Source organism: Hetaerina americana, unplaced genomic scaffold (assembly GCF_022747635.1).
Source record: "Hetaerina americana unplaced genomic scaffold, ioHetAmer1.1.p SCAF_6, whole genome shotgun sequence".
Classification (NCBI taxonomy): Eukaryota; Metazoa; Arthropoda; class Insecta; order Odonata; family Calopterygidae; genus Hetaerina; species Hetaerina americana.
Window position 1 is genome coordinate 60,234,469 of NW_027287205.1, and position 8,857 is coordinate 60,243,325.

At 39.0% G+C, this 8,857-nt stretch overlaps 1 protein-coding gene across 4 annotated transcripts in view; it reads right to left on the bottom strand.

Moving 5' to 3' along the window:
• The window catches only part of sigmar (Tumor necrosis factor alpha-induced protein 8-like protein sigmar), a 219,032-nt gene extending 211,105 nt beyond the window's left edge, over positions 1-7,927 (bottom strand). For all 4 annotated transcript variants that reach the window (XM_071593884.1, XM_071593883.1, XM_071593881.1 and 1 more), the window contains exon 1: positions 7,837-7,927. The gene's annotated coding sequence lies outside the window, so the exon portion shown is untranslated. The remainder of the gene's footprint in view (positions 1-7,836) is intronic.
• Between the last annotated feature and the right edge of the window lie 930 nt (positions 7,928-8,857).

An 8,857-nucleotide genomic window follows, 5' to 3' on the forward strand; every position in this document is an offset into this window, starting at 1 on the left:
AGATACTCTTTTGGGGTTGAAATATGACAAAATCAAAACATAAAGCCCAACTTTATTGCGAAATAAATTAATATCGTAATTAGGGATCTTTAAGGTAAAATTTGTTGTCTCAGGCGTAACTTTGTGGAATTTGCATAACATATTGAAATGTAATGAAATAATTGACTTTGTAATTCCACACACTTTATTTAAAAACACACGACCCAGGTTTCGACGTTGAACGTCATCATCAGGTGGTCCTCATAGAAGCACGCTGGCTATATATACCTTCTGATCATAGGAGGGGGGGTTGGTCAGAGAGGGAGGTCGGAGGGGTAAAAAAGGTTACAATGTAGCTGGGAAGAAAAGAGAATTACATTTTTGATTTAGAAGAGTGGTAGGTCTAGGAGTGGGGAGTGGGAGGGATACAAAATTTCGTTGGCAAGATCATCTTTCCAACGGACACATTTCAAAATTTCTAACTGCTCCAAAGCATCGAGCCTTTGACCTTTTTCTTCAAAATGAATAATTTTTGTCACAAAGTCACTTTTGTGATCACTTTCGATGAGGTGTTTTGCAAAGAGGGATGTTATGTTCTTATTTTTTACACATGTTTGGTGTTCTTTAATCCTTTCTTTAAATTTCCGTCCTGTTTGTCCAATATACTTTGTGCTACAATCCGAGCACTTTAACTCATACACTCCACTCCTCTCGTTTTCGGGGACTTTGTCTTTAGTGTGAGAGATCAGGTTCTTAAGGCATGAACGACTGTAAAAGGCACATTTAATTTTTTCTTTAGGTAAACTTTTAATTACTTTTTGAGAAATAGTCCCAAGATATAGTATTCTCCGCCATTTGGCAGTGGGATCTTTTACATGTTCGGGGTTGTAAATGTGGCTTAAGGCTATTTTTGTAAGTTTATTCCGGTAAAGTTTATTTATTAGATCTTCTGAATACCCATTGTTTACTGCTAACGTTTTAATTACATTAAGTTCCTTATTTACATTGAATTTTGACATAGGGGTAGCGGTCAAACGGTGGATCATTGCATGAAATGCCGAAAGCTTTTGGGTGAAGCAATGCCTTGAAGAGGAATTAATTAATTGGTCTGTATACATTTCTTTCCTAAAAATGGAATACTGTAACCCATCTTTGTCTTTAGAAATGGATAGGTCGAGGAAATTCAGGGAACCTTTTTCCTCTTTTTCACACGTGAATTGTACATTAGAATTGATAGAATTTAGATGTGCTAGAAACTGATCTAGTTGCCTATCAGAACCTGTCCACACACAGAAGACATCGTCTACATATCTTAACCAACAAAATACATTATTAATGAGAGGGTAGGCTGAGGAGAACAAAACTTTTTCAAAAGTTTTGAAAAAGTTCACCAAGTCGGCATGCTGACTTGGTAAATTCTTTAAATTAATAACAATGGAACTAGTGAGGGTGAGATATTAAAATACCACAAGAGGACACCAGCATGCGTCTTAATATTTTTGTCCTGAAAATATGAATGGACGGGACGAATATGAAACGGAACCCTGAGAGCCATGACTACAAGAAATCCTGAAACTATAAGACTCATGCGCGGAAACGAGGACAGGAACGTCAGAAAACGTTAAGCAATGAACGAAGAGAATAATATATTACGGTTAAGAGTTTTCTCCCATTCGTGGAATTTCAGATGGAGAAAGGGGTGGGGCAATGCGGGGCGTGGAGGTGGTAAGGGGTTACAGTAAAGTCGACGACTTCACACAAAAAAAATGCCCATATTTCGAAAGATGGAAACGAATTATACAGATAAATGAATTTCGTTGCCAATCGCGAGGAATTTCCGATAATCAACTGCATAGTATATAAGATTAATTCGAAGTAGAAAAGAAAAAAGTGTTAGGTGTGGTATACCTGTACCATCAGAATGAGTCGAAACTTTGTGAAGTAAGACACACGAGGACTGAGGATGTCATCTACGGTCAACAAACTTGCAATCACTGTGGCAGATGGATACATCAATCACGGGAGTGCGTGATTATTTTCACGTTTGACCGATGCATGATTCTGGTTTGCGAAACATGTACAACAACAATTTTGAAATTTCGTCCAAACAAAGAGGGCAAGGAATTCACAAATGTATTCTCTGCAGTATACCATATAACATTACTCAATTCGGAGGTTGTTGGATAGGTGAGGGTGGAGCTCAGCCTTAACTAAGCCCAACGGGGTGTGAAATTCCCAAACCAGGGTAATATGGGTGCCAGTTCCTTTCCTTGTCCATGGACTCCCTGGAAAATCTGGTACCCGTGACACCATCTTTGGCCTAGCTGAGGCTGCCCAAAGGCGTCAACTAGCGCTGGGCTACTAATCGAATCCGGGCCCTCCGGTCAGTATTTCAACGCCCTACCCACAGGACTACCCCTCTTGCATAATATGGCCAAGCAAAATCAGTAAGATGTCATTAACTAGTAAATAAACTCAATTTCAGAGACAGGTGTATTGCATGTATATCAATTAGTTCTCATAATAGCGGGTGCGTAGTCCAAAAATCATTCGAATGGAAAATCAGATGAAAGCTAATATGAAAAATAACGTTACAACAGAGGCCTTGCTCTCAATGCTAAAGGCGGTTCAATGCAATATAAAACTCCAAAATTCGCATACAGTATCATATATGCAAGTAGGTAAAAATTTCTGCACCTTGATTACCGTGCGCGCAAATTACGACTTGTAAATGAAATCGTAGCTTCGAGAAAGGGACACCGGGGATCAAATAATACGTTAATTGGGATTCAAAATTTTCACAAAATTATATTAAAGTTCTAATGTTTCAAATGGCGCATTCTTAAATATCAACAACAGAAGACACTTCTACAAATATCTCTGGTGTAAAGAGTTCAGCTGTAGATGCCCCAATGAGGTATTTGGTGAAGTTGTAGAAATAATTTCGCAAGACTTAGGGCATCACTATACTATAGGACAAATTCTAAAACATTGTTAATGCACCATAGGTACTTTGGTTGATATTTTACAAATATGAAAAATCTATAAATTTGCTGGACATAAAATAACATCTACCGAAAAAATCTTAGTTGCTAAGTACCCTCAGTGATGCCTCAGTGACGCATTATGAACGAGAGTAAAGTTTCGGATATACGCAATTAACAAGGTAACCCAGGATAAATCATGAATGTTTTACCGAACAAGTAACCTCGAGCGAGTATGGCAGTAGGTGGTAATACACCAGTCTTTATAAAGTGAGCATAACATAAATAACAGATGGTAACTTAGTCATTAGATGAAAATCATTGTAATGTTTTATCTTGGATTAATGGTGATAACTAATTATTCAAGTTAATCACGAGAAGACATGTAAATATATGAGTGGTGGAGCCCATTTCTCTTAGTCTGACAAGCCGATGTAACGTGGCATACTTACATAGTTGCAGTGGTGTCCGAAGTGAACTCAAATGAAGGTACCTTTCTAAAAGATTCATTGATGTAATTAACTCCCAAATATTTTGTTGACAAAATAACATTTAAATGCACTCATTAAAATGAATGGAAACCTACAGAAAAAAACAAATTTAGACAGAAAACAAATTTACAGAAAAACAAATTTAGACAGAAAAAACAGAAATCCTTCAGGATCTTACAATAACTTTATAATCCAAGAATTCAAAAGGGTTGATAGAAAGAAACTATGGGAAGGGTAAAAGTTACATGCTTCAAATATAAAGAGAGTTTGGTTCAATAGCTTGCAAAATTAAAAAATGAAAACATTCTTCCGAAACAAATTAGATAACACTTGAGAAGAAATGAACACGTTTCTATTCTTGTCTTAATATAAAAGCAGTTTTTACTCATCTGGCTCACAGTAAGTACGTATAAACACTTTTTAAGTATAAAATTCCTTCGGTAATTTTCTATAATGCACGAGAAAGACGCTCACGCACACTCAGCCCATTACAAGAGCATATAACTTCCATTTCGAAATAATTTCGTGCCACTAATTCCAGAATTTATTCAATTAAAACCGATTATATTCGCGACAAAATGGATTCACTTAGCAGTGAAGTATTATGCTGGCAAGAGATTTGTTTACTAACAAGGAAGGATTACCTAAGCGCTAGTATGGATAGATGAGAGAAACGGATGATGGAAAATATGATAGAGCAGACCACAGAAGAGCGTAAGCTTTGAAAACCAGTGCTGGAGGCGCATGAAGAAGATGAAATGGCCAGATAAAATGAGAAATGAAGACGGGGTGGACAAGTAAACGAGAAAAGGATAAGGGAGAGGAGAAGCACGTGGTTTTTGGCACACCTTGAGCCACAGTGGATTTGTGAGGAGCATAATGGAGGGAAAAATGGGAGGGAGGGCGTAGAGATAGAAAACCAAGGTACGTCGGACGGGTGGGTAGGTGACGAATGAATGTTAGACCATTAAGGTGTACAAGAGAGCTAGAAAAGGGAGACTGGAGGGATTAATTAGACCAGAGTTAAGACTGAAATACGAATGATTTTTGCGATGATTAAAAGAGGAGAGCCTGACACGTTCACTCGATTGGAAAAAAATGGCAAACAAAACAATCTACTGCCGAAGGAAACGAAACTGTCTCTTTTAATTCTATAAAATTCGTTTTCCATTTTTTATAACTGGGACAATACGCTTGTAGTTATTGTAAATTTTATCACTGAATAAATGAACTTGGTATTTTGCCACACAAAAAACTTTACTAGAGTACTACCGGTTTCGACGCATAGGCGACCTACTCGAAACTGGTAGTACTGTAATAAAGTTTTTGGTGTGGAAAAATACTATGTTTATTTAGTCAGTGATCGGGAATTTTTACACAGTAGAGCCTCAAACCATCGAATTCATTTTAAATTTGCTAATTTTCCTCTATAGTTCGACAATGTTCGAACTCTGTTAACCTTGTTAAATCGGGCGTGTGGTCGGCACTCAGGGAGGAGGTTCGAAAGATATCGAATTCAATTTGCTCCGACGGCAGGAATTTTTCCAAACGCAATCGGTCTGGATTGCGGTGTATCAGCAACAAGGGAAAGAACTCACATAGAAATTTAGCACATTCACGAGACCCTTAGAGAGAGGAACGAATCGAGTTCTCCAAAGATTCCCCAAGTCCACCCGCAGAATCATAACTTTTTAATTGCCTAAGTTACGTAGGAGAAATTACTGAGGAGTTTGGGGAACACTGGAACTGAACACCGGGAAGGTTTACCACAAACATATCCCCTGCGTAGTGACTTGACTACTCTTTACTTCATACAGGTCTGGAAGATAAGTTACCTCAGCAGTTGCAGCATTTGACAATCACAACTAATAGCATTACTTTTTTCATTTTAAAAACAGTGCGTATCATGCACCATTGGACGAATCATATTCCTTTTAATTTCACCCTAACCTCGAGTGCCTCTTTCCAAGAGTACTAACATCATTTAATACACAACTGCGGTCATGTTACGTTTTCTGTGTGTGTGTGTATGTTTTCACATTTTTACGTAACATCAAAGTTCACTTGCTTGCTTTCTTTTAAGCAAAAATAATTTTTAATGTGTAATCATTGGTGTAGGTGGCCGACAGCGAAAGTCATTTGCGTTGTTAAGGACATGTGGGTAATTTGGTAGGGGTTGGGTTTTCAGGGAATTGAGGAGGGATTGAGAGAAACCCGGCGTCAGATTATCCTAATCTTCACGAAAGGCGCCAAAGGGTCCACAGTTGAACGCCCCATCTGACGGACGGCGCACTTAATTACGGTGCTCTCTACAAAGCAACAGAGGAAGGATCGGAATGCCTCTAAAAAAATACTGCCAACGCCAGGATCCAAATACGGGCCATTGGCGTGAGAAGCCAACTTCTTATCACGTATGATTATCACATATTTATGTTAGTGATATGTGACAAGAGTTCACGACAACCACTACAGAACAGACTCCAAAACCGCATACAAAGTACTCGTGTCCTCAAAGAACAATTTTAAATAATTAAAAGTAAGACGAAGGAGATTAGAAACAATTAATGACAAAATTATTACAGAGAATATACACTAATGCTAAGGAATTTTCACAGGAAATAAATGTGTTCACTAAACTATTCTCATGGGTTTCTGCCGACGTTGAAAACTGCGGAAATAGGAAAGCCACCAGCTGATATCCAAAGGAAGAAGCGGAACTTGGGCGGATGGAGCCCCTAAGCACGATGGCTGATAAGGATCTCGCGCGACGGTCCCCAAAACAGAAACGAAGTACGTACCTCCAACTTGATCTAGACATCAACTTTGGCGTTTGTGGGCTTCAGCGACGACAAAGAATAGGTGCGTCACCGAAATCGAGCCATTCGCAACTTCGTTTTTCTCATCTTCCTACCACTTGTGTCACCTTCCGACAGCATAACAGGACGCGAACGATATGTAACCGAGGACAGGCCGGAGGTCCCATCTAACGGTGTGACACGGGCGAGAGATGTACAAAACAATAGAATCCGCAGCGAAGTAGTGGGTGGTTTCCGTGGAGGGATGAACCCGCCGAGGTTATTTGCATCATCCAGGATGGTTGAGTAAGTAGGGTAGGGCAGGAATTGGGCGGAGGTTGAATGTAGTAAACACCGCGGCACTCAGACTGCACTCGAGCCTCAGACTGAGCCTGGGAATCCGCGGGGTAGCATCTCATGCGAGTCTGCCCAAAATCACACCCAAATAGGGAACGGAACATCGCTGAAAAATCCAACCACTTTTTGGGATAAAATCAAGATATTTGGCCTGGGAAGGTGAAGTGGCAACCCCAAAAATGTCACATCAACGACTACGCAAACGAAGATAATAGAAAATGACAAAAATAATTGTACAATTTTTCATCAACATAGGTCTTCTGCCATGGTTGGCAGGTTCATGGATACAATGTTTACTCTTGTTTCTATGGCATTTTTCAAATATACCTAGGTGAAAATATACATTCTGCAGGTCTTCAACATTGAAGACATCTCGAGCGGGCACTATAAACCATCCAAACTAATGCATACTAGCCCAAAACTAGCTTTCCGGAATAGCTCTAGACAGAAAAAAGGATTATTACCATGCATGATTCATATACGTGTGTCATGAAATGCCACCGGGAAAAGCGGGTACTTCCTCGAAACGTCAAGATGATGTTATAAATAATTAAACTAATGAAGGTACAACTTAGTGCTAAAGATAACTTTTCAATGATTCATCAGTCACAATCATGAGATCATCATGAAAAATAAAACGTCCACGAGTCCCTGTAAACGGAAATTGATTCATGACCAAGGACAATTTCTAAAAATTACATCTTATTAACAGTTTAATTACAGCATGAGAACACAATCAGCCGTAGACACATAACTAAGAAATCCAGCCGAAATGAACTGCGATAAAAAATTCAATTCCAGCAGCCGGACCGTTAAAGAGATGTTCATGGAACGCATCGCTAGGCCCGGGATCCCATGATAAAACAGAAGGCGCGTACTTCAAGGAAGGTACGGGATACCTCCAAACCCATGTGCAACTCCAGAGAACACCTGCTCCTACTTTCAAACAACTGACGCTCGTGAATTCTGACCGTTGCACTAAAGAAACGGTGCTACTCGTCAACATTGAGGACATATCCAATCCTCAGCCAATCAAGTCGATTTGCCGGAAGGGTTTCCGGATCATATAACAATTATTCAATTATTATTCTGAGTATGTGACATAACTTCGGCGCTTAGAACGGTGGGTCGTTAATCAACAGGTAGTTATTTGCGAATTGCCTTCGAGAGATTTCCTGGAAGTCAAACACTGCTATAGTTGGGAACACGAGAAATATTAAAGCGACTTACCACCAAGTAGACACGGCCCAGCAGAGCGCAGAGATTCCTGCACAGGACTCCCGATTCATTGGTTGTCACTCACTCACAAACTACGGCACTACTGCTTGAATCAGCCTGAACGAATGAAAGGTTTTTGTTAAGGCCGCAAGAGGACCTCCAAGGAACCTCATTTCAAGAGATATTCGCAGCGCCTGCCATCTTCTAGCAAAGATTTGAACTACTAATAATGGCGAGGGAATTCATAATATGTTTGGAAATAAAACCAGTAAAACGTTGAACTTCTGCTTCGAAAATTTCTGCCATAATGAATGATTTCCGCGACAACTATTACGCTTGGTATGATAGAATTATTTTTTATTCAAATTATATGTGGCATTGGATATGCAGTTGTTTCATTGGAAAACCAGTAGATTCTATGAAATTTCCGGGATGTATTTTTGTATTGGAATATTTTGTTTGGGTATATTATGAAAATATTTTACTCGGATTTTGCTCCAAGCTCACAAAAAATTTAGATCTACATTCCTTCTGGACTTATTGTAGTTCTTAAACGGGAAGAACTTCATTATATCAAGATTCCTTTAGAAATTTTTGGCGAAGTCATCCTGCCACTACTGCCGAAAATGTACCTTATCGTGGTGTATTAGAATACGCTAACATGAATCACTACATTGAAAGCACTGCTTCCCTGGGTGTCTACTGCCAACTAAATTAACCTGTTGTATATATTGATTTTCTGTCGGAAAGGCAATATCCTTTCGTCCGTTTACCTTAGGTAAGGCGATAATTTTCATAAATTGATCCGGAAAAATATGTAAAAAATTATGGATAAAAATCAATCGATCGAGAAACAACTATCTATAGCCGATCAACCTCGTTCTCTTAGCCGCTACATTTTAAATTCATAAATACAGGGGATATCGGAGATAGTGAGTTAAGCCATTATGAGTTCAATAAAAAATAATTATACTTATGCTCACTTCCCGTTTACCTGAAAAGCTTGAAACAAATATTTAATAACATTATTCCA